This window comes from Cupressus sempervirens, chromosome 5, assembly GCF_028749045.1.
Source record: "Cupressus sempervirens isolate cs-2001-9-10 chromosome 5, ASM2874904v1, whole genome shotgun sequence".
NCBI lineage: Eukaryota > Viridiplantae > Streptophyta > Pinopsida > Cupressales > Cupressaceae > Cupressus > Cupressus sempervirens.
This window is the reverse complement of record NC_143122.1, coordinates 225,788,051-225,815,758: the sequence shown is the minus strand read 5'-3', so window position 1 is coordinate 225,815,758 and position 27,708 is coordinate 225,788,051. Positions and strand designations below refer to the sequence as shown.

General features: G+C 35.2%; 1 long non-coding RNA gene and 1 pseudogene across 1 annotated transcript; one reads left to right on the top strand and one right to left on the bottom strand.

The window, feature by feature from the left end:
- Positions 1 to 6,137: 6,137 nt before the first annotated feature.
- Positions 6,138 to 13,221, bottom strand: LOC149555254 (uncharacterized). Its single transcript, XR_016365290.1, has 3 exons — positions 13,119 to 13,221; positions 12,939 to 13,035; positions 6,138 to 6,216 (listed from the first exon to the last, which is right to left on the bottom strand). It is a non-coding gene; the product is annotated as an uncharacterized LOC149555254 (long non-coding RNA).
- Positions 11,508 to 12,779, top strand: LOC149555255 (leucoanthocyanidin reductase pseudogene; annotated as a pseudogene).
- Positions 13,222 to 27,708: the final 14,487 nt, after the last annotated feature.

Sequence of the window (27,708 nt, the reverse complement as noted above, 5' to 3'; positions counted from 1 at the left end):
TAGGTTTATGTATTAGTCTAGTTTTAGATGTACTACTTGTTGAGCAGTTTTCACAACATCACCCCATTGCAAATAGTGACCCCCCCTCCTCTTTTTTTGATGAGCATGGCTAGTTGAGTAGGTTGGCACAAATTTGGGGTGCAAAAGGCTGTGTTTGGATAGAGTATGAAAATTGAGAAAATTTGGCTAACTCTAAAAGGGGGAGTAAAGATAGAAATTGAGCTAAGGAAATGTAAAATTCGCTAAAGTAGTAAATGGAGCTGAGACTCCTCTTTGTTCCTAGCAAATGGAAATGAGACTCCAATTCATTCCTAGCAAATGGAGATGAGACTAGTCTTCATTCCTAGCAAATGAGATTCCTCTTCATTTCTTGAAAATAGAACTGAGACTCTTCTTCGTTCCTAGCAAATGGAGCTGAGAATCTTGTTCATTCCTAGCAAATGGAGATGTGGAGGGAGAAGCGGATAAGGCCCGAGATTGATCCTATGGGCCCAAAATTCAATCCCACATGGCTCAAAACTCTTAGTATTAGTAATAATGCCCTACAGCTGAGAATGTAAACCTAGGCTTGTGAGCAACATCTAATGCATATAGACAGCCCTTGGGGGTAAAACGTGGGGGCTGGGTCTAATAAAACCAAGCCACAATTCCATAAGAATGGGGCTTAAAATTGGGCACTATGGTTGGTGAATGAGCTTGAGAACGCCTAAAACTTAATAATCAGGGCCTGGCAATGAAATTTTGTGACCTTAAAAGCCTGCTTAAGCCAAGATTTGAGTTTAATAAGCTCCAAATGGCCTTGAACTTTTCAATCTAAAAGTAATTACAACTCAGATCTGCCCTTTACTGCAGAAGGCTAGATCTAAATCTGATAACAATGGATTTTAAATTTGCATCTTGTGCAAAGTGTAGCCCTATATGAAGTATGGGGGGGATCTAAGGCCTTACTATAAGAAAAAATAATTGAATGTATGCCAGATCTGGGCCCAATTTCAAGGTGGATCAAGCCCTAAGACAGTGGGGTTATACTTGAAATGAATTGAAACTTGCCCCTATTTGAGGTGTGTGGATGTAAGGCTTTTAATTAAGACCCATGTATAAGATGTGTGGCCTAATATAGGCCCAAATTATGATCAGATCAAAGAGTTCAATCAGCTAAGCCCTATCCTAGATAAAATGTATGGGCTAAGAGCATCAAAATGTGTTTGTAATTTGAAATGGGGTCTGCCCTATGGCTAACTTAGGGTGAATTAAGCCCAGATCTGTGCTCAAAGACCAATGAAATGAACCCTTATGCCTAGAATGTAACATTAGTTGGCTAAATTAGGCCCTAAAGATGTAGCATTTGGCCTTAAGGATTTAAATTTAAGTCACTTAGGCCCTAGTTCAATCCAAACAACCGGATCTTGGGCATTAAACTCGAGTAGGGGTATGGAGGATTAATTGAATTAAATACATGCAGATCTGGGCCCAAAAGTCAATGGTAGCCCTTGCTATCACTGTCTTACCTTAACCTTTGTGAATCGAGGCATTAAATTTAATATCTTTTATCAGGTTCTACCCGATGCACAATCTTGAATTTCAGATTTCAAAGGGAAATGAATTAAATGCCATGTCTCTCACCCTTAGAACTTGAGGCAATATTCATTTAATGAAAATTTGCAAGCATTTAAGATTAAGTTGCACTGATAATTGCCCCATATACCAAGACATTTGCTATGAAGGTAGGGCAGCAGGGCTCTATTTTGAAGATCTCTTGATTGCAATTGCAAGACAAGGGCAGAAATTTTGAACTTTCAGAGGCAGATTTGAATAAAGTTGTTTCATTTTACTGAGACTGTTGAGAGTAGCAAAGGTTTGATCCATCATTATGACCTGCATTTGCAAATTAAGACTATTCTGGTGCTTGTATCAATCATGATAATCCATCCTCAAGCTGGTACTATCAAGAAGATTATATCCCAAATCAATTAAAATTAAATAGGATTTGACTTCATACTAACACCATTGTCAAATTCTGATTTTAGATTACATTGAGGCCTTCACCAGTAAATTAAATCTGATTGCAGGTTTGATATCAACCTTTTCTGAAGACCTCAGTTTTGAATTAGAGGGGCCACTTCTTAACAATCTGAATTTGATCACAAGCGTTAGACTCAAGGAGATAGCTTGATCCTAGCCTGCCATCGCAGTTTTAGCTCTACTCATTAAGGTTTATTTTAATCGCCAGAGTTGTATATCAGGCCATATTTTCAAACCTAATTGCATCATTTGGCTAAATGTAGTTAACAGACTAGACTAAAAACTGAGCTGAGAATAAACAAAAAGGAAAAGACTAAGCTAAGACACAACAAAACCCAACCTGGAAAACAATCATAACTGATAAAGCTTCAAATCCTGTCCATTGTAAGACAGGTATTTTGGTTCCATCCAAATACCGTAGTCTGAAAGAATTAGCTCCAAGCACTTTGTTGATCTCAAAAGGGCCCTTCCAGAGTGATTTGAAGTTCCCACGTGCTCCTTTAGGTTCTCTCCTTTTGTTCCATAATAACACCTTATCATCTTCCATGAACTTTCAAGGTCTCCTCTTACCATCAAAGATCATCTAAACTCATGCTTTGTAAGTGGTTATGTGATCTACTACCCTTTCTCTTTCCTCTTCTATCTTCGTCAGGTAACAAATCTGCTTTTGTAAAGAATTTTGGAGAACTCCATCCTCAATAAATTTTTGGAATTTGGTAGCTGCTAGTTCAAGAGGAATGGATAAATGAGACTTGATGCCATACACCTGCTCAAAAGGACTCATTTCAATCACTCTTTTAGGAGTTGTTCAGTCTGCCCATAATGCTTCAAAAAGCCTTTTGAACTAGTCCTTTGTGTTTTCACTCACCAGCTTTTTCATAATAGAGACCAGATTCTTATTTGAAGACTCAACCTGACCATTTCCTTGTGGAAAGTTATTGGACGAATGGGAGAGACAGATTCCATTTTCATAACAAAAAATTTGCAATTCTCTTGAAGAAAAACTCTGAGCATTGTCTGTTATCATATTTTTTGGTACCCCAAACCTAACTAAGATATTGTGCATCAAAAGCTTGCTTACCACCTTGGAACTAGTTTTCTTTACAGGTGTCGCTTCAACCCATTTAGTAAAATAGTCAGTGGCAGCCAAGATGTGGGTATGACCCGCACTAGAGGTTGGGTTGAGGGGTCCTATGAAGTCCAGGCCCCATTGTTTGAAAGGCTCTTTTATAATTGCAGGCCTTAATGGAAGAGTTTCTAACTTAGGTTTACCAAAAAATAATGTGCACTTTTCAATCCTACCAACCCACTTATAACCATCTGATAACATGCCAGGCCAAGAATACCCATTTCTCAATATTTTAAAAGTTGTGACTGTAGATGAAAAGTGCCCACCACAGGCCTTATCGTGAAAAAAAGTGGAGGAGTTTTTCTTGTTCATCCTTATCTACAAACCTTAGAAACATGTCATCCAAACCTCTGTTATAGAGAACATCATCAGCGATCACATATTTGGTTGATTTTAACTTTAAATTCCTTCTTGCTTTACTAGTGAGATATTGAGGGCACTCTTCATATGTAAGGTAATAGGCGATATGTGAAAATTAGTTGTCCTTCAGACCCACTAGTAGTGCCAATGATTATGTTTCAGCAACTTCTTTATTCTCCACCATTAGTTTACACAAGCCTTGTCCTTTCACCAACTTTGTTGATCTGATCTCCAAATCAAACTCTTGAATCTTTGACACCCAAGTTGCTCTATTGTTCACAGCTGAGTAAGGATACTTTTCACAACTATATTTAGAAAAAAGACTGTAGAATGAGAATGCAATATGTAATATCAAAAGTGCTTCACTACTTTTACTACTGAAAAGGCTTGTTTCTCCATGAGAGAATACTTCAACTCATGCTTCTTTAACAACACACTCATAAAAGAAATTGGGACTTCAACATCTTTTGTGTCATTCTGCAATAGAATGGCAGACATGATATGCTCACTAGCATAGAAATGAATAACAAAATCTTTCTGATAATCAGGATGAGCTAAAATCGGGGTATTTGCAATGGCAAATTTTACCTCATTGAAGGCCTTATTGGCTTCATCACTCCATTTAAAAGTTAGCTTTTCACTAAGAAAATTTGCAATAGGTCTAGTGGTTTCAGCAAAATTTGGTACAAATCTTCTTAAAAAATTAATTTAGCTGGAAAAGGACCAAATGTCGTCATAGTTAGAAGGGAGGAAAAGTTGTTGGATTGCCTGAACTCATTCAAGATCTATTCTAATTCTATCTTTTGACATTAGATGACCTAGAAGTTTTCCCTCAGTGACACAAAATACTAATTTCTTTGGATTGAGGGACACATCAAGCTCTTTGCACCTTTGAGGAACCAACTTCAAATTATGCAAATGCTTTTTCCTCCGCCACAGCGGCCCCGCCGCAAGCATGATGCATCATGATCTGCTGATGATCTGGATTTACTACATGACTGGCCAGAACTTGTGTTCTTTTCTAGACTTTTTGAAATGAAATTGACATTTGACAAATTTTCTACCTATTGGGATATCTTGTTTACACCTGCAACACTAAAAGAGATTGTTGTCATTTGGAAAGAATGCATGTTTTCTGTCACCTGGGGGGCATATGAATCTTGTAAGTGGTTTTCCTTTGGATGTCCAATGTTCAATGACACCCTCTTCTTTAGTTTAGAGCCATTATACTAAGATTCAGACCCACCTACTGTTTGAATGCTAGTTTTCTTATCTCGTATATAGAATAGCATGTAAGCTTTCTAGGAAAGCACACTTTTCTCACTGACTGAATAGACCTAGAGTACAAAATGTCATAAGAATAACTTCAATCAGTCTAAGCAACTTCAGTATAATTAGTGTTACCATATAAAGAAAAGGTTCTACATAAAATTGTAGTTCTTTTGTGTATCCTATTATACACAAATTATAATGAGCTTGCTCCACAAAATTAAACATGTCTTCACAATTGTAGCAAATGTATACCCGATTATCATCTAAAGCATGCCAAATGCCTGTGGATGAACGAATAAAGCAAAAATAATGACCAGAATGTGTGCTCCAGCCATCATGAACAAGAACACCATAAAGAGTGTTCTTAAAATTGCCCTCCTGTGATTGATCAATAGACAAAGAAACTAGAATATCATTCAAATGTGCAATATTTATTAAAAAACTAGTAAATATTACAAAAACTATATTATTAGATTCCACTGAAAATGTGATCCACTGGCAAATAATATTGTAAGGGCTACTTACATGTGAACTGCTAACAAATGGTTTGAGATCCAACGTACAACCAAAGTCTACTTTTTTGTCAATTTTTCCTCCAGATCCAACTACACTGAAGCGCTTGAGATGAATTGCAAGAACATGTGGTGCTTTATCAATTTTGAGTTGTTCTAGAGCCTTCACTTTTACTTTGCATCATTCACGTTGATCTCTTTTCACACCCCCATCTAACTGCTCCACTGCCGTGTAATGGGATAATGCTTTCAACAAGGAATCTGCTCGAATGATCTCTAGGCTCAAATCTAAGAAAGGATCAAATTTATTTGAGAAATAAGAACATTGTGTGCACTTCACCTACAAGCCAGATTAAAGCAATTGTTAATGAATAAAATACTTTTCTAAGACTATAACCTAGAGTTCCCAGCATAAAAATAATTTTGAAAGGTTTAAGTGACTCAAAAAAGCAGAAATAATGACCAAAATGTGTGCTCCCGCCATCATGAACAAGAACACCATAATCAATCATTTTCTAACATCTTTTTACCCATTGTGTACCCATTGCACATCAATGTAGTATTGCTAGTTTTTTATTCATGTTATGCATGGCAAAAGCATACAGTAAGGGTCACATCAAAGTTTTCATTGGTAAGGAGAAACCCACCATATTACATGGGCCTAAGGAAAGCTTTATGCTTGACCAAAGGCAAGGCACCTGCAACTAAAAGTCAGGATGATCGAACTGGAGTGAACAATGACTTTACAGAAAACACTTTGAAAACTTGTTAAGAAAATCTATCAACCTACAATAAGATTGTATTAGAACTAGCATTATATAGATCCATATTAGTATAACTTAAAATACCTGTCAGTATTAGGTGTTCAAAAAAGCACACGTCGGACACCTCTTGGAATGTTAAGGGCCTCCATAACCTTTGCTACAATAAGAAAGAAATCCAAATAATATTAAATCTTTGCTGAAACTCCAATTCACAAGGATGTATAGTTATGTTCTAATAATCAAATACTAACAGTAAAAAACACAAAGCTGAAATGGATATGTCGCTAGTTTTTCTCCATTCATTCATAAAACAAGCTTGATACTAAAATGTAAGTGTTTTCTCTTTAAATTATATCATGTTGATCACAAATACTAATCACAGATTAGTTATTCAAAAGGGTGCAATAATGATAGAGGAGCCAAATACTAAAAGATGCAATGAAGAGTTGCAATTCTTCAAATGATATTAAAAAGGCATCAATAACCAATCCAAGGACATTATTCAAATAGAAGATTACTTTTTATTCTATACAGACATAAGTGGTAGTAATCCACTAGACATCAGAAAGCCAGATCCCATGAGTACAATGATTAAGATCAGGAATAGTGACATATATATCACATAAGTAACAAGAGTTACATCAGAAATTACAATAGTACAGATCACCCATCATTGGATCATCACCATTACAAAGATATTATATCAGAAAGAGATCAAATAAATATCTAATGTCTTTACAAACCAAATAGAATCAATCATATCACATTTCAATAAGGCAGATATCAGATATAGTGAATAACTTCATACCAGTATGGTACATATCACTTTTACATTATGATAAATCTGTAACAATGATTGCTTGGTCTTGCAAATTTGAAAGTTAACATCGTGGATGGCCCCAACACATGAATATAGAGGATGGTCCCTCACAATGACCTTAAGGAAAAAATTTTGAAGAAGTTTACAAGGACACAGACATAAGGTTGTTATCTTCACCTTTATACATTAGAAAAGTAACAACTTAGTACAAATAAATAAATCAATCAATCATTTACTAAAAATTTCAATTTATTTTCCAGCTTTTCAATCTCTAAATTTTGTCTTTGTAGATTTGTAGTGAGAAGATTGTGGTGCACAATCTTCGAAGTTTGCCAGCCCTATAGCAGTTCTAGTTGTGAGTGGAATTTGAGCACATTTGAAGCCCTCCACACCAAGAAGTGCAAAATACTGACTCAATAGTACTTAAATAACCCTATTCTTGTGCAATACATTTAGCATCTACCTCTCATTGACCTTCATGACATACTTTCATATTTAAATTCAACTGTCAATGATATGGATGAGCCTAAGAGACACTCTTTTTTAAGGAAGGTAAAACTAAAATTAATAAAGAAGTAGCAGAATGGGCAGAAGGTATAACCACATAAGAAGGCAAAAGGTATGTGAATGGATGCAGCTGCCTACAATATGCCTATTAAAGAGATAATTTTTCTCAAGTTGAATCAATATCATCAACTTCAAGAGCACCCACACAGCCACTAAGAAGTTCTACTCATAGAAGAAATTTGTAAAATATTAATTGTAATTGCAATTTTTTATCATATAACACCGTGATTGTATTAAGCTTCTTTATTGTTTGTGAATGAATGACAAACCATTTATTTGCTCTCTGATATCAGTTTTATAAATGTTGTTAAATGTGCTTTTTTTATGTTTGGAAATTTTGTTGAGTTGAGTTCAAGTCAAATTTGGGTTTGTCAAGTTTTATAAAGTTACAAGTTTCTTAATTAGTAACCAAGGAATAATGAATTCATTAGTGATGTCACAGTCACCTTACTGCTCATGAAAAGTAACTCTTCTCCATTTTCACTCTTCCATGAGGTCACTTGTCCACCATACAGCAATACCTACACAAATATAACATTAATAATTTATACATATGACCTAAAAGAGAATTGATAAATTGAAAATGACATCAGAACCACAACACAGATTAATCCATTAATTTCTGTTGACACAATGTTAAAATCAAGGGATAGAGAAAATAAAAAGGAAATAGGAAGTAGATCTAATGAGCCATATCAAATATAAGATCAAGGTTACATTAAACCATCCTATGATCTTAAACTAGTATCAGCAACCAGCAACAAATGACACAAGACCTGCTTGGACTTGTTACAATCCTAAAAACTAGAACCAATTATTTTTTCCTTTACTTACAAGGTTATAAAAACTACCATAACCAAAGTCCAAAAAATCCAAAATCCAAAAAGGCATGAATTGGAGAGAAAACTCAAAAGCTTGATAGAAAGAACTTAAAACAATAGATCGTTTCAAATCTCAGTACAACCTCAACGATGAACACAATTCAAGAACAAAACTTATTTATTGACCAAAAGAATACCTTGGAGCTTCTCTTAGATTGAGATTCCTGTGTAGATTTACTATTATTTGAACCAGACATTGATGTCCAGGCATGGTTCAGCATAACTTGAGTTTCTAAGCCTAACTTTCTAACCTCTGAAAATGGAATTTCAAATGTCGATCCCAAAAAATTAGTTGAATAATTGACCTGCAATAAAAGAAATTGAGAAAAATTCATTTACATATTCTATTAAACATTTGAAGACATGAGATTTCTACATTCCATCAGGTGAAAATTGAAAGAGCTTCTAGCAGTAACTGTGTAGACATTTTTCAATCTAACTAAATCAAATTAAAACAAAAATTATGTTAAAACACCATACAATTAGAAGTTACAGACTGCACAACATTTTTGTAGTAATAGAATCTCGACAAAAATGTAAACCATATCTAATACAATGCAATTACATACCTGGGTCTTCCCAAACAACTAAGTGGTTGGTCATGACTAAAAATCTAAAGTACAGGATCAAACATTGTTGGATAGAAAGGCTTCCCAGCTTCAAGCCATCCAATCTCATGTTCCAATCTGTGAAATTTTAAAAGGTTATTGTTTCAAGTGGTTCATTTACAAATCTTGTTTCATTTGAGATGGTTAACAAATTGAATCTACCAAGAATAGCACATGTTAGGCCTTACAAAGCACAAGGATTGGATGTTGGATGTTGTGTTGATGTGAAGGAGCAAGCTTATGTTCCCTTCACCATTGGATCGTATAATGATGTTGTGTTGTGTGACATTGTACCTTTGAGTGGTTGTCATATAATTTTAGGAAGGGATTGGCAAGTTGAGAAGAGATCCCTACATGATGTCAGAAAGAACACCTACACTTTCACAAATAATGGAGAGAAGATGGTATTAACACCATTGGAGGAGCACAAGACAACTTCGAAGGTGTCAGAAAGCATTGGCATCTTTGAGAGGGAAAGGTTCCTAAGAAAAGAGGAACATGGTGAAGCAATGGAAGATGTTTTGATCAAAAAGGATGATGCTTTGAAGCAAACAGCTAATGAGAATGAGGTTGAGGAAAAGAACCTAGAAAAGGACGATATGAAGACAAGTTGTCCATTTGAAGAACAAATAACAAATGAGCAGCAATCAAGTGTTGAAGAGCAAGGAGAACCTAACACCAAAAAGGTTCAAAAGGTTGTAGCAGAGGTAAAGAGAAAGGATGTTGATGAAGACAGAAAAAGATCAAGTCTTGAAGGGCTTGAGGGAAAGGAGATGATTGGAAAAAAGATGAAAAGTACAAATGCTGATGTAAATAGCAAAGAAACAAGGCTTGGAGAAGTAGATATGATATTGATCGGTTCTATATGGTGTCCATTGAAAGTTGGACAAAGAAAATTCACAAAGACAATGATGACTGAATCAGATAGAATAGCCACCAACTAGGAGTTGGTATACCAAGGCAAATGGCAAGAGTGTGAAGACATGTTGCATACAGCAGTAGAGGTCTCAAGGTGCAAAGAGAAGGATGAGAAGACAATGGAGATGAAGAGCCAAGGGAAGGCTAAACAAGGTGATTATATTCCAAGCATGGAGAAGTATGAAAATATGAGTTATTTTTGGTTAGTTATTCTAATTTTGTTGCAGGCATATGAGAATATGATGGAGATTCCTAGTGTGGGGAAGATAGCAATAATTGGTAAGAGTTATGTTCTAGAAGGAGCTTTTTATTGCTTCTTGTTTCTACCTATTGTTAGTATCTTATTGAGCTTCACTTTGTTTCAAGAATAGTTTAATATTCTCTACTAAACAGGCCAACCACGTGAAGGTGGAAGCTCATTTGGCCTCACCCCCCTCCCCCTAACATCACTTCACATTCCCCGTTAACATCTAACATTCATTCATTCTTTCAACCATTAATAAAATGTAACATTCAATCAATATCACATGATAACATTCATTAACACATTAGATTCATTAACATGCAACATTCATCAATATTCTGCATTAACACATAATTCATGAACATTCATTAGCACATAATTAAATTCATTGAGAAATAAAATTCATTCATTATCAATTAAGGTATGTAGATGACAATCATTTCTTTTTTTTCTTTTTTTTTCTTTTTTCTATGTAAGCTCTAAGAGGAGCATCAGTGTCGTCATCAATTCCCCCCTCATCAGTTGTTCTGTTATCTGTTCTTGATGATCTCAAATTCCTATGTTGTTGCAAAGGGGGGTCCTCTGCAATAACAAATAAAAGAGTTAAATTAAAAATAATTTATTATAATTGTTACAAGTATTTAATTATTTTAAATAACATAACTGTGGCACTCTTTACCTAATCTGACCACATCATTTTGTCTGGACTCAATGTCAACACGGTCATGAACATCGACCCCTCGATCCTCTACAGCTGCTATACAAAATGTTACTTTAATCCAAACACCAATTGCAATTACATATAAAAAAATTTAATAGCAAATGTATACCTCCACCACTAGGATGCACATCATGCGAACCTTCGGCATCCACAGATTGTGTAGAAGGATTGTCAGGCTGCATTCCAACATCCTATGCATTGTTATCATTGCTTGCTTAAAACAAATATACTCACTTTATATTGGAACTTAACATCAAATAGACTAATTGGTAAAGTATTCAATTTGAAATAAATTTCATTTAGCTTATTTACCTGTGGCTCAGATGCATCATTATTAGAACCTTCCACACTGATTTTAGCTCGTAGCCGTTCAGCCACGCCTCTATAGCGTTGTTGGAAGTCAATTCTCTTATCCTCTTCTGTGAGGCATCTCTTGAACTCTGAGCCCTGCATTTTTGCGTGGTATGGTGAATTTTACTTGCATTGTTTCATCAACCAATGGAGGGTAGTTAAAATATCAACAGCAAATCATCTATATCCATCACAATATAATAGGAGAAAAATCGAGCAGTTTTGATGGAGCAATCTAATATATAAATGTTGCATGTTTGTATGCTTTTCTTGTACCAACATATTTTCTCCAAATTCTTAAGTTGGGTAAGAGTTAGTTCAGCTATTTGGAAATAAAAATGGCTGCAAGTGTTGCTGCATTCCCTCATTCTTTCAATCACTGCCTTTATTCTCAACTATTGGAGGAAAATTCAGTCTCGACCATGGCCTCCATTTGTGAGATTTCTTCATATGATGATTTTTTGATCGAAGAGAAAAGTAAAATATTAGTGATTGGAGCCACTAGTTATATTGGTCGCTTTGTTGCTCTTGCAGCTGTAAATGCAGGCCATTCTACCTATGCTCTCATTAGACCCATCACTGCCCATGATTCTGCCAAAGAAAAGTGCCTCCATGAATTGAAAGATTATGGTGTTAACATTGTCTATGTATGTCACTAGCTCTGTTCATAACTAAGATTTTGTGGTAGATATGTATGGCACAGTTGTAAAGTGTGTGTACTTGTTTAAAATATTGATTTTACAGACTGTAGATTGTTTTAATTGGTCATATAGGTTTAGAATATATGATTAAGCTTTGCTTGTTTGTTCATGGTAACTACTATTGCACCTGTTTGCTAAATTGTTAGATAGTGGTCATCTCACAAATAATCATGTTTGAATGTATTGTTGTGAAGTTGGGTATTTAGAAATTATGTTAAGAAGGGGTGTTTGGTCAGTGATCTCCTTATCAATGAGTCTAATTTGGTTGGGATCATGAGCTATATTATAGTTGTAAAAATTTGTGTTGTAATGGGTTTTATTAATGTCTACATGTTCTGTAATGGGTCTTATTAATGTGCATGTATATTATAATGGGTGTTCTGCAGGGAGATTTAAGTGATCATAATTCAATGGTAAAGGCCATGCAAGGCATTGATATTGTTATTTCAATTGTGGGCAGTGGTCAACTTACAGATCAGCTTAAGATTGTAGACGCCATTAAAGAAATTGGCACTATTAAGGTCAGAACATAGGACCCTAACATTATTACCATGAATGCTTGTTAACTATAATAGACTTAAGAATTGTTTAACTTTGATGTAGAGGTTTCTTCCTTTGGAATTTGGGCATGATATAGACAGAGCCAATCTAGTAGAACTAGGGCTAAGCTTTTACAAAGAAAAGAGAGTTGTTAGGAGGGCAATTGAGGCATCCAACATTCCATACACTTACATCTGCTGCAATTCTATTGCTGGGTGGCCTTACTTTTACCATACCCATCCCTCTGAGCTTGGTCCTCCCCAAGATCAGTTTGAAATCTATGGAGATGGAAACATCAAGGTTGAGATTTTAAATAATTTCATATTAGTAAATGAAGGAATCTTCACTAATCTAGATTGCAGAGTCTGACTTCAATTGTTGAATTGTTTATATTGAATATGAAAATCCACTACTGTTATTATATTCTATTGACCTATTTATAATTGATGAGCTAAATAAGGGAGTCCTAGCATTTCCCATCACATTATATAAAAAATTTTATACAATTTTTCATTTACTAATACTTACAACTCTTGCTTGAAGTTTCGAAAAACCACCAGAGCCGAGCTTGTGTGTCCCGTGCTTTTCTAGTCTTGCCTTTGTTGCCTTTGATGTATCAGGCAATCTATGAAAAGTTTGAAATATGTTAGATAGTATAAATATAGAGGTTAATTAGTACATAATTAGATTCTCAATAGTATCACATACCTTGTTGTACTCTCCACTGGTGTAATATTATTTTTCTTGTCAGCTTTATACTTTCCATCCAAAATCAGAGCCTGCCACTCAGCCTCAGGAACATAGGGCGGACGCTTGTACCTGGGGTTATCCCATAAATTTTTTCTGTACTGGTCCCTAATATACTTCAAACATAAACCAACTTTTTCAAGGAGCTTTTTTCTCTTAAATGCACAAGGTCCAAAGAGTTGGGTCATGCTCTCTATAAGTTCATTCTTCAACGGTTTGTGTTGGTTATTCCACCTTTTAAGTAAAAAAAAACATGTTAGACTCATAAATGAAGTGAAGCTATCTTTAATATATATAGTTCAAGAAATGGATGAAAAGGAAAACTATTATAGCAATGATATGAAATCAAAATAGTGGTTTAGGGTTTTAGTTAGGATATGATGTTCCATCAGGTACGCATGGTGGGCCCGAATATTCACAAACACTCATCACCAAGTTTTCTCCAAAAAAGATCATTCCCTACAAAACAATCATGGGATCATTAGTCGAAGAAGAGTGATCAAAAACTAAATTACTATTATATCACTATAGAATAATAATAACTTTAAAGTACCTGGAACTTTGGCTACTTTTAATGGAATACCTTCATCGTCGCTGACGATCAATGTGACATCCTTCACCGTTCCCGTACTAGGAACATAGGAACATCCAGGAAATGATGTTGCAGCTCCTATTGCAAAAATTTTCATAAGTTTCATAAGTCTTTGTCACGAAGTATAAAAGAACAAATGATAATTGATGTTAAAAAGTTGCAAAAAAAAAACTATTTGTTGTTGTCATAAGAGAGAAAAAGAGGAATTTGTGTACCAGCAGATGGTGCAACAGTCGATGCCTGTAAGCTATGTGTTGCTGACTCAGCAGTCAGAAAGAGATTTGTGGTTGTCCTGGATGGAGGTGGCGTCATCATAGGATTCAATTGATGTGAAGCTAAAGAATAAAATTGTTAGAGCATGCATAAATATAGAACGTGTGGACTAGCATGGACAAGATTGTTAGAGAATTTAAAAAAGGATTGTTCGAGAATGTATTTTCAATGATTATGATCATTCCTATATATATTCAGTGGAAAACAGAAGTGGGGAATGGAACATGCAATCTACCTGAACCACCTGCAGCACCCTCATCATGGGAACGGGGCTCGAAATCACGCAAAAAACTCTATAAAGACAATGCATCCATATTTTAATTAATGCCATAAAAGAGCATAACATAAAAACCATTATTGAACTCTTGTTATAATTAAAAATTTTATTAATACTTACTTTTAAGGTTTCAGAGGTGTGCATCAATTCAGCTCCCCTTTCTCTTATTTCCTAAGTAGTAGGATTTATGGTTGCCAAACGTAAAATTTCTCTGCCAATTTTCTTTAGCAACTTTTTAGTCGAACTGATCGAGTCATTGGTGTCTGCTAAATCAATATAAAAAGGGTCCTCCTCAAGGGGGGGCTGCTAATCAGGAACTGCAGGTTCCTTTCCCTCCCTCCAACCACTAGCCCTCTGTGACAACAATAGTATTAGTATTATCAACATTACTCCAAAACAATGAAGAAAACAATATTAAAAAAATAACATTTTGCTTCTATCTAGTTTGCACAATTACAATGAGTTTTACCTGCTCGTGTGTAGATGAGTCGGGAACATCGCCAGCATCCCCTCCGGGCGGTTGCTCCATATTGTGCCCCTGTGTCAAAGATCAAGTATAAAAATGTTAGCAAAAAATTTATTGACTAAATGGTATGTTGGAGTCATTGATTAGAAGTTGGTTTAATAGTATGTACCACCCCCATGATAGTAGCCTCGTTTGTATCTATGTGGTTCAAATTGTAATCAATAAGAAGCTCTTCCCCTGCACATATTGATTTTATCGCACAGATGAATACACGTTTTCCCTCGCGCACCTCAAATATGCAATTGGGTTGCTTTATAGTTGACCCAAGTCATGTACTATTTATAAAACCCGCAATATTCCCTGTTGCTTTTGTCCTTCCATCAATGTATATAGCCACACTTTTACTTTGATTATTGTCTTGTTGTTGTATATAATTTTCCGAGAGGGCATACCTACGCATACTTTTTTTATAGTTAACAATATGCATCCAACTTTTGTAATCGTAACATGGTCCAACATACTCCATCAATTTAGAAACTTTTTTGTAAGACACCTTTATGCAATCCATAGAAAATAGGCCCAAACCATGTAGTGATGATGGTGCTATGCGATATATCCTCTCGTTAACACAAAAATCAGTTTTTATTGGAGGAAGTTCCTTGGGTACCCAATGTTTCTGTAGATGTTGGTACCTCAAGGGCACCTCGATATCGCCTTTCATCTCATCATCATAATAACATGACCCCCCTTGAGCAAGGAAAAATTTCATGCATTTATTGAATTTCCTTCTAGTCCTTTGACCTCTAGTTAATCTCCCTGTTCTAGATAAACTGCATGTCTCACTTTCCTCTTCTATTCCTATATTTCCCTCACTCGAGGAAGACACTTCTGACAAATACCTATTCGCTGGTACCTGCAAATGGGAGAGATCTTAGAAGACATCAATCTTACTATTGATAAGTGTATTAAATAGACTATCTATAAGGAGTATTGACTTATACCTATCGATCCATGAGACTGTGTGGGATGCTCCTGAAAGGGGTTCAATTTCTTGCAAATGTAATTCAATTATCGTGAGCATAATCACATCATAATCATAATCACATCCATCATTAGCATCACATAAAATTTAAAAACATTAAAAGGTACACAATAAAACACTTAAATAAGGCTCACATTATAAGCCTACTAGGGAAGTAGGCCTAGTGAAGGGCTAAAACTGGGTTTTTGTATCAGCTGATGAGTTGAGGGCTTAATCACCTTGGGGACATGCTATTTGAAGTTGTTTGATGTGTGTGGAGGTGGAGGGAACACCTAGTTAAGGTGAAGTCAAGTTTAGCACCTATTGAGGCATTGTGAGCATTTGATAGTTTGTTGATTAGATTGCTTGGATGAATCTATTGGATGGATTGAGGGACATTCATGGGATTATTCTAAAGATGTAGAACCTAAGGTGGCATAAGTATTTGGTGTGCACTCTGATAGGTTATGGAGTTGACTTGGATCAAGGAGAGGGATCTTATGAAGATGCTTGGTTGGTGTTGTGAGAACACTATGGAAGTCCCTCTTGTTATGAATGATTGCAAGACCACCTAGGGTCTCTCCATCACCTACGGAGGCAGAATTATTAACCAACAAATTGGGTAAGCACTTATATTATGTTTTCCCTATGATATTCTAGGTACAACTCCCTTTTATAGATATTTAATGAATTCCCTTTTCTAAACTAAACACTTACAAATGCTTTTGACCTGAAAGAAAATAAGGCTCAATAAATTCACACATCAATATGTGTTTTAAATAGTTTTATTTAATTAATTTAGATTAATAGTTAATTTAGATTAATAGTTAATTTAGATTAATAGTTAATTTAGATTAGCAGTATTCTATTTGTAGTTGAAACTTGTAGTTTTTAAATAGATAATGAATAAACTATGTAACTGTATATATAAGACAAATATATTTCTATCAAGAAATGAATATTAAATAGATTAAGGATTGATGGTATACCTCTAAATTCCATCATCATCATCCTCGTCGTCATCATCATCATCATCATCATCATCCTCGTCATCATCATCACTGTCGTCATCATCATCATCCTCGCCATCGTCGTCATCATCGTTGTCATCGTTGTCGTCATCATCATCAACATCATCATCAACATCAACATCATCTTCATCATCATCATCAGTAGCAGCATCATCGTCATCATCTTCTTCTTCTTCTTCATGAAAATTTGTGTCAGGAACATCATCCAATAATTGTCGATCGTGATCACCATCTACATCATCTTCTACTTCTTTAGTATCTTCTTCTTCCATCGCATTATACTTCATTGGCCTTCGTCTCGGTTCATGTCTGACAACAAATGACCAACTTGGTTTATGTGGAACCTTTAAGTAAAATACCTACTCACATTGGCTTGGAAGAACATAAGGCTCATCCCCAACTGGCTCAAATGACCTTGTATTAACCATTGTAAATCCATTATCATGTTCAATAACAGTTCTATCAGGATCATTTGGATTAAGTCGTAGCCTATACCATTTGACAACGAAGAGTACTAATTTGAAGGAACTAAAGTCACACTCAAGTATCTCATCCAAAATGCCATAGTATCAATTTTCAGACTCTTGAGGATGTAAGTCATTTCTAGATGAAATATTAGTCACTTGAAAGACTACAGTTATTCCTGAATCACAAGTTTTCTTCATGTCATCCAACACTTTGACGCGAAATTTTTGACCATTACAGAACATAGCCTTGTGGTGTTTAACCTGCAATAATATGTGAAACATATCAAAATTATTGTATCGTGAGTTGATAAACATACGGGTGATTAATAAATTTGTACGTACCTGGAAATCTCTTAAACCACGTGCTAAATCTATTTCCCTTTACGTAACATTGGCATCTCCATTAGGATGAGCTTCTTTAACCAATGAAGATACACCTTCCCATGTTAATGTGCGACCAGAATGTTGACATCGTTCAATCCATACCATCATCCAATCAAGATTGTTTGCAATATACAAATGTAGTGCATCCCACTCTCGAGCACCTGTACAAAAAAAAATAGACAACTTACAACCGATTTATTTTGAAGATTAAGAAATAATTTATTACAATAACATCTTATAATTTATTACCTCTCACTTTCCTCAATGTACCTTTCCCCATCAAGTACTCCCCTTCTAATTTTTTAAAAGGCTCAAGATCCCAAATGCGATCTACATGGATATTTGATGCAAACTTAAGAAGATATTCAGTAATGCACACCATAGTCCGGTATACCATATATCCCTCTACCATAGAACCCTTAGGATGTGCTCTTTGTCAAACCAAAGCCTTCAAATATTTCAAATGCCTCTCAACCATCCACATTGACCTAGTGTGTATAGGTCCACACAATTCAATCTCCTCAACTAGGTGTATGAGGTAGTGTTACTGTGCATTGAAAAAAGTTGGAGGTAGACAATCTTGCATTTCACATAGTAAATGAGGAATTCTTCTCTTCCAATAGTTTATATCTTCTTTATGGATTTCTTTAGATGACAACCACCTACATTAAGAGATTCAAGTCACAAAAAATATATAGATATGAGACTTTACAAAATAATATACAATAGATTACATAGCAAGAAAAACAAATCGCCAATATAATAAATATATACAACAAATTGAACAGATATTACTGCTTACCTCATATATTTTCCAAGATTGTATATCACTTGTTTGATGTTATTGTTGAAGTGCTCTAGGAGAGATAGAGGAAGCACGTACTGCAGTAATTATAAACCAATCATTTCATTGTTTTCTAACATAATATAACGAATAGTACACGTAGTTTATGAATATATTGTAAATACAGAAGAACATAAGTTACCTTGACGAAAGTATGCCAATCATGCGTTTTGAGCCCTGGCCCAAATTCACTTTTTTTTTATATGAGATTGTTTATGTTCACAGCAAATCCTATGGGAAATCGAATTTTTCATATGACTTCTTTTATGGCATCACTTTGCTGCTCCGTTAATAACCATGGAAGGGCACTTATATTAATCTGATCTCTGTTGCTATTTGAGTGAATGAAATTTTTCAATGCATGATTGGATTCATGTATGTCATTACAAATTTTGACAATTTTTTCTTTGTCACGCCTTCCATCCAATATTTTCCACAATGTCTCTGTTATATTCTTTCCAATATGCATAGTATCAAACAAATGCACAATTTGTAAGTGCTCGTAGTAGGGCAACCTACTAAATTGTCTGGGATAGCTTTTTAGTCCCTTTGAAAGGTTGTCAGTATTGCCTTGACGACCTTCACGATCATCAATTACACAATTAGTCAACAAAAATCACAATAGAAATATATAAATTGCAAACATAAACCATTAGGTGGAACGGCATTACCTTGATGATTAATTCTATTATATTCCAACTTCCATAGGCAAGGTGTTATTCTTCATGGCTTTGATGTAGTCTCTTCTTTCCCATTGAAAAGAGGTTTTTCTGTACTTCGATACTTATGATTCCTATGGAGGAAGTGTCTACACTCATCAAACACCTGCTTTCCTAAACTTTTTGAATGACGAGATTTCATCTTTGGACCACAAACTGGACATGCAAATTTTCCCTTTGTTTGAAGACCTACAAGATAATGATGTAATTGGATTATTAAAAATGTTGATTTTTATAATTAGAATTATTGTGTGCAACTTGAATTCACTATAACATACCACAAAAATGTGTTAGCCCTAGGGCATCATGTATTGTCCATGCAAGTATTGCATGGAATTAAAATTGTCTTTGTCCTATTGGTCTAGACACGTCATACATAGTGACACCATTCCATAACTCCACCAACTCGTCGATAAGAGGCTCAATATATACATTCATATCTTTTACTTGATATTTACCTACTTGAATGAACAGTAACATTACATAATTATTGTGACCATTTTACTGCAAGATTTGTAAGTACATGTAAATTAATAACTATCAAATGATAAGATACCTGAAACAATCATTGCCAACATAATGTGCTCCCTCTTTATTGACATCCATAGAGGAATGTTATTGTTGATAACAAAAATAGGCCACACCGAGTAAACAGATCTCATCTCTCCAAATGGATTGACATCGTCCACTGCCAATGAAAGCCTGAGATTACGAGGTTCTCCTTTGAAGTGTTGCCACTTTTCCTCTATGTGCATAAATGTCAAACCATCCGCAGGGATTCGAATAATGTCATCTTGACTTCTATTACGTGCATGATAATCCATAAATGGAGCCAAGCTACTACACCTGAATAATTGTCGCATCCGTGGAATAATGGGGATGTAACAAAGAACCTTTTGAGGCACCATTTTTGTTAGTTGATCTGTTTGATATCTACTCGTATGACATATAGGGCATTGTGTTGCAAATTCATGTTCTTTATAATATATAATATGATCATTGGGACAAGCATGTATTGCTTCATACTCCATTCCAATATCTTTCATAACTATAGTTAATTCTCGATATGAGCGAGGTAGAATATTTGATGATGGTAACAGAAACTCGCCTATCAATCTAAAGCAAAAAATATAAGTTGTTAATATAAAAAATATTAGTGGTACATTATTCACCCTTTGTTAACTATAAAGACATATATGACATACCTTAACATATGTGACATTATTATGTTGGATAAACCATTCATAACCTTCAAGTTCAACAACAACAATATAGCAGAGAGAAGAGTTGTTTGGGAGTCTTTGTATAGGGTCTCGTATGCCTTATGAAGTAGAGGTACATCGAGGCTATCATCATCATCATGATCAGATATGCTTGGACTAGATGTGTCATGGATCAATGTATTTATACCATCCTCTTCAATTGTGTTTTCTAGCGCATGATCGTCATCTTCCATGGGATCATTATCTTCACCTTGGATATTTGCACCTCCATGTTCCTCCACTTCGAAAACCATATTCTTCGGATTGTTGTGGTTCATATCATGTACTTCCCTGGGAAGATCAACCTATATAAAATTGATTAACATAAATAAACCATGATCATCAACTCATCATCAAGTGATTTCATATGTATATAAATTGTTAAAATGATATAATGAATGACTTACCAGTGGATGATAGTCATGCCCCCCTTCAATGTGACCATTCTCCCTACAATGTCTCTTAACTGTTTTGATTAGCAGTCTTCTATGGTTTAAGCCCTTACAAATATTGCAAGGACAATAACATTTTCCATCACCTTTTCTTTTCAAGTTAGACCACAATCTAGCGATCATCTCCCTGTTTTGTTCTTCACTTATATTATCTGACATGATCGTTCTTTGCAGGAAGCAAAAATCGAGCTATGAAAACTTCGGTCTACAACTTTCACAAACTAAGAAAAACTGTTGAAAGTACACAAATCTTCTTAGACCTAGCTAAATACTTTAATATTTTAAAAATACTTTCTTTGACTTTATTCCTAAGATTATTTGTAAAACTTTGACCAACCGCCTGAAGGTCTTATTTCAAGAGACCTTACAACATTAAGCCACTAAAAGCAATTTCAAAACATATAAGCTAAAAGTCTAGTTAAAATATACATTAGAATTAAAAAAAAAACAATTTTCATACCCGAGCGCGCGGCTATAACTCGTGCAACGGCCTTCTTGCTTAGCTGTAGAAGCTCTCCAGCAATCAAATTAAACAAACTACAAGGCCTAAAAAAAATTTCCAAACATATAAGCTACAAGTCTAGTTAAAATATACATTAGATTAGATTCAACAATAGCAAGCAATGTTATTCAGAATTAGATTCAACAGACTTTAGCAGTGTAAATAGCCATCTCCTCTAAACTAGACTCCAGACATGTGTGGGCATTCACATACTCTTCCCCTAAAGGTATCCTGAAGAACAAAAGCCACTATTCTTGAGTTTGTGAATTGCACCTCGAGATGAATGAAGCTTAAAAGGAATGAAAATTGTTTTCATATATTTAAATCAGGATGTAATATTTATTCATAAGTATATACCTTGCAAGCACTTAAAATTGTTGTTATATGTGTTGCGGGAAAAGAAGAAGTTTATACTTATGTGTATAGACGCACTTCCTGTATGCGATCCAAAGCTTGAATGTTATCAAGTGTGTCCAATTATGGGGAGAAACCTCTGTGCAAGTAGAAGATCTACAATGAAACAAAAGAAAACAAAATTTTCTTATAGTAAGAACAAGTTTGTTGTGCTGCACAGGGTACCAACAAAATAGTGTATAATATCTTTTTCTTTACCTAGCTTTCAATTCAGCATGAGAGCCTTTAATAGAAAATTCAATTTGATAACATATTTAACAAGAGCTGTAGGGCAGCACAGTTCCTACGTAAGTCCAAGAAAATGTGTGAGGATTAACATAGATTTGCGTAAGTCCAAGAAGATGTGTGAGCATTGACATAGATTTTGTGAACATTTTCTATGTAATGAAGATTTTACTACAAATGGAATGAACCTAGGGGTCGATTAGTAAAGTGATTATTTGTATCAAATGGTGTAAAATTGAAACTAAAACCATTTCAACTGGCCACGCCACTCATGGACTGTTCCTCCATATGTTATAATACTTTCATCATATATCACAAATATGAAATAGAATATGTAGCACACTAAAATAAAGCATTAAAAGATAGTGTCTAAATGTAATTAAATATATGGAACTGGTTATAAGAATCTGTACAAATCAATCAGAATGGGTTGAAATCAGTGCATCTTACTTAAGCATTTCATGTAACACAGCCAAATCCAAAAGAAATCTCACAAACAAACTACCTGAGATTTATAACCTTTATCTTCCAATATCCAGTGGCTCCTTATAGGCGTTAATACAAAGAAGCCAACTGTTAAAAACTGTGGCAGTGATAAACATTTTGAAAAATAAAATTGTATTAGGTATAAATAAAAAACAGTGAAGAATGGTGTAGACTTGTAGCCAGAAGATAACATAGTGAAAATTGATGAGCTCTTTGTTATCACCCACCTCAAAGAAACGTGCATATCAACTCCAAGTGTCAAATGCCAGCTGTAAGTGCAACAATTCAAGTGCAACAATACATGTGTTGAAAATATGATTTTTTCTTGATTGATTCGTGATAGTTCGATAATCAACACCGGTTTAATTCTCTCTGGATGTATCACAAGCCCTTTTAAAGGGCACATTTGTAGCCGAGTTGGTGCAAAGGCAAGTCATGAGGCATAGTGTTAGGCTAATGTTCCTAAGACTACGCATCAAATCTATTTCGATTCTCACCTGGTTAACCACAAAACCTTTTAATGGCGCATGTGTAGCCAAGTTGGTCTGAAGGCAGGTCGTGAGTCATAGTTTTAGGCTAATGATCTCAATGCTACACATCAACTCTGGTTTGATTCTCATGTGGTTTACCACAAACCCTTTTTTGAGCCCGGATGTGTAGTGGAGTTCACTTGGACTTTGGGTTTGCTCCGAATTGGTCTCAGGTTTGACTTAGGCTCAGTATCTACTGATGGATCTGAATTATGGGCAACTTGGTACATCTACAGGGATTAGTCTCACCTCATCTTGCCACATAGCAAGAAATCTGTGTTGTTGTGCCTTCAGGTGGGGATACCTGAAGGCATCTAAGTATCATGTTATTGTGAAGTCTCTGAAGAGACAAAATTGGTAAGGGTTGGAAAGACAATTTTAAAAGTAATCCTAAAGGCTGCATCTTTTTGCAAATGAGTTCTGATATTTTGAATAATGTAAGTGTTGAAAACTGATTTAGCCTAACTAAAATATTTGTGAATTTATCATCTATTGAGCAGAAATCAGTGATATTGTTACTTGATATGATATTGATTGATTAATAAGTGCAGGCTCTATTGACTATAAGCCGTCTCAAGGAAGAGCTCAAAGATTTTGTTTTGTTTTGTCATGGAATCGATTTCATATGAATTTGTTATGATTGTCTGAGGTTATCTTGGAGTGTCTTGAGACATTAATGATAAAAGGTTATACTTCTGGCTAAGAAGCAGTAGCAAATATTTGTGCCTTGACAATAGAGAATGCAAAGTTGAGGATAATTACTAATCCTGCTGATTGAATACAAGTCAGGCTATGAGATATTACAGTGAAACTATTATAAAAGAATGGCATTATATCAGTTATTGGAATTATGCCAATAAATGAAAAGAGTTTGTGATGGAGGAACAATGGATAAAATAAATATGATATTAAGTGACTAAGACATGGAAAAACTGGAAAACATGGAGAACAAAGGAGTAATGGGTTTATTTGTCTTACACCTTGCCAATGCGCATCTCTGGCCGACCCTCTACGCGTATCGTTTGATGTAGTTAAATCTTCGATTCTTTAAATGGAAGATCTAATTTTGTGCTATCTTTGGTATATATTTTTCCTTTTTGAGATTGAGAAGGTGTAGTTTTTGAATGCTTCTGATCTTAGATATATATTTTTACCAAAGGAAGGATTACAATTTTCAGGAAATTCCTAGAAACAGAATTCCTTGTCATCTTAGAAGTTCAGAAATATTTGGACACGTCATTTTCTTGGTGCTGCTCAAAAGTAAAATTATCTTAAGTAGATCTATATTGTAGAAATAGAATATTAAATAGTCATCTCTAGATTGTAGAAACTATTGGGCCCAACATTTTGCATTGGGGTGGTGGTTAGATAATATTCATACCTCGCTGTATTGGTAATTTATGTGTTTCATTATTCTTACTGGTTATATATTGCCTTTATTATGAAAAGTCAATTTAACCAATTAGAATATGAGTGCAGGTGAGTCCATGTAGAGAAAGAGCAGTTCTAGATCAGTTATCTAGTTACTTCAGAGAATGACTTGCAGGCTATCCATCAACTGCTAGTGAAGATGAAAGAGTGGTAAGAATTTGTTCCCTTCATGTTGGGGATAACTATATCCTTATAATTTTTCAACCAACATATGTTTCAAAGTGATTTTTTACAACAAATTTGCATTGCATCAGCTTGCAGACCCAAGTACGGACCCCAAAAGGCAGGTGGCAACACAGTTGGTACGAATAGAAAAAAAATGCTTAACACGTGCCTAGAAGCAGTTAATGAAATTATTGATCGATTACCCAATCTTGTTGTAGCTCCATCTCCCAGTCCATACAGTCCCACATTGAAATGAAAATTTCATTTGGGGTCTGAGTTGGAAGATTGTCTCTTAGTTGAGGCCATTCTGTAAGTATTTGATGTTTAAATCTGTTGTATGCCATTCTATAAGTATTTGATGATTAAATCTATTGTATGTCTGATGTCATGTAGCTTTTTACATAATGTAGGTCTTCTTGAAATGAAAATTTCTCAATTATTATTTTCAAAATTCGTTATTGGTATAATCTCGTAGGTCTGATTTATCTCATTAGATATCAATTCTGCAGAATATATACTTTAACCAACATGCAGATTCATGTTTTAAGCGAAGCTGTGTAGTGGATATTATTGTATGATTGCATCTTAAATGGCGGCAATTAGAGGGCTTCCTGTACAGGTCTAATTTTTAACTTGCACACCGAAGTTCATGGCAATATATTGAGATGTGATGGCACTTTTCTACAGCTTGAAATTAGTAGCACGTGAAAGCAATAATGAATGGTGATGACACACTGAAATATTGAAGTGCAAAGTGTCAGAATCAACAATATTCATGACTAAGGGAAGAGAGCAATAGTTTGTCATATTAAAAATAGTGACAAAATTTGTCTATTCAAGTCAGTGTTGGGTTGAGGTGTTTGTAACATTGTACAGTTTGAATAATATCTTAATAATGCCATGTTATCTTGTTTATGGATTTTCCAAATTGCTTTAAAGGCTATGAGACATGTTTTGGTTTTTGAGTATAAAAATAAAAATTAACAATTTTATTCAAACTGCAAGTTTCTTACATATATTTTTTGGAAAAGACATTTTCTTTCTCCCTTTGACTGAGACAATGATGTTGGGAATTTGTAAATCTGTAAAGTAACTACTAATTACTCAAAATAATTAGATGCCATTTCTCCAAGGGCCAACACCATGACATCCCTTTCTACTGCCCATAGCATTATTTGTCCTTTTGCAAATATACAAACTAGGATCCACCTCCCTTAGGCTTTTACAAGCTCAATATTAATGGAGTGTCCAAAAGTAATTCAGGGCGGGCAAGAATAATGAACACCATAGGAGGTTGCTTTGAATGAGTTGTGGTAACCTTTTTCCAAGTGATCCACACTAAAATGATTGTGGAAGCCTCTTAATATAGGTTCACAGAAATGTGAGGCTAAAGAATGAAAAGCCTTCCTATTGAAGGAGATTCCCTCTCCATTCTTTGAGGCTAGCAATTTCCATAATAAAGAGGACGAGGAAATGAAAGTTTTTTATTTTATGGGTAAAATATGTTTTCAAGGGGCCCTGAAACCTTTTGGAAAGCCAAACATTGAACACAAAAATAATAGCAAAAGAGTAGGAAAAAGAAATATGATATTAAGTGACTAAGACATGGAAACACTGAAAAACACCTTGCCGATGTGCATCTCTGCCCAACCCTCTGAATGCCTCGAATTTTCCTTACACCTTGCTGAAGTGATCTCTCACACGCGTGCCTTTCCTTTCAAAAGAACCCTATGTCATGCAATTTCATTCAAATGAGGGTTTTTGGCTTTTTTTTTCTCTTATATCCCGCTGGCATCGCCTGCCGTCACAATTGCGACGGCATCGGGCTAAAATTGAAAAAAAAAAGCCAATACCACATACCTTTTCTTGCCGTCACAAATTAACGTCGCAAATTGACCCCTAATGTATTAGTGTCTCTAACTCTTCTTTAGGTTCATTAGGGAGCTCTATAATAGTAGGACCTTTAAGAGCCTTCCTAGATCTGAGGTGTACACCATCCAACTCAACTGTGTTAATAGGGTAGGAAGGAAAATTAGCCATCTCACTATGATAAAGTGGTTGAGGAGTTTTATTATTAGGATTTGGATTTGGTTAAGTTGGCATGGATGTGGGTTTAGGTGGTTATGGTGGATTTGAAGGTGGATTCGAAGAAGATGGAGGTATGGGAGGAAGAAATTGTTGAGGTTGTTGATAGGGGCTTATTAGTGGTGGTGGAGGATAGGATTGTTGTGGAAGATAGGGTTGTGTATAAGGTTATGAAGGTGGATATGATGAATGTGCAGGTGGATACAAGGGTTGTGGACTCCATGTCTGATGCCATGGTTGCATACTAGGTTGAAAACTTTGGGACCATTACTGATAAGGTTGGGGTTGTTGATAACCTCCATACCATGGACCTTGGTTAGGGATTTGTTGAGGTGGTCTAGGAAAATATTCATTGGAGAACCCTCTAGGTAAAATTGGCATCATGGACCCATATAGTAAATTGGTTCTTCAATATATTCCATAGGAATCATCCCTTTAGGAAGAGGTTGTAGCGTTGAAGTCTTGCTAGCTTCCTCGAGTGATGCTACATGAGTTTGATTATAAGGACAATCTTCTGGTCCATGCTTCTTACAATAGGTTGGACAATATACTGCTAAGGCCTTTTTAGCTTCCTCATGTTTCCTGGGAGAATACAAAGTGTCAATTTGTTTGCCCATATGATTTAATAAGTCATTTTTAAGATCTTCAAGTAAATTAGCAATCTCACGCCTAGATATACCTAATGCATTACCCATAGTGAAAAACTTACTTGAGTTCTTGTGAATAGATTGATGAGATTGCAAATAGTTCCTACATATATTGCAAATATCTTCAAAGGACATTTTAGAAATATCACCTTTACCAATCAAATTTAAGGCATCCATGGTTTCATCACGAATCCTTCTTAAGAAAAGCATCTTGATGGTATCTGAAGTTAAATCAGGACATCGTAAGCATTATAAGCTAAAGGAAAAACATTCCAAGA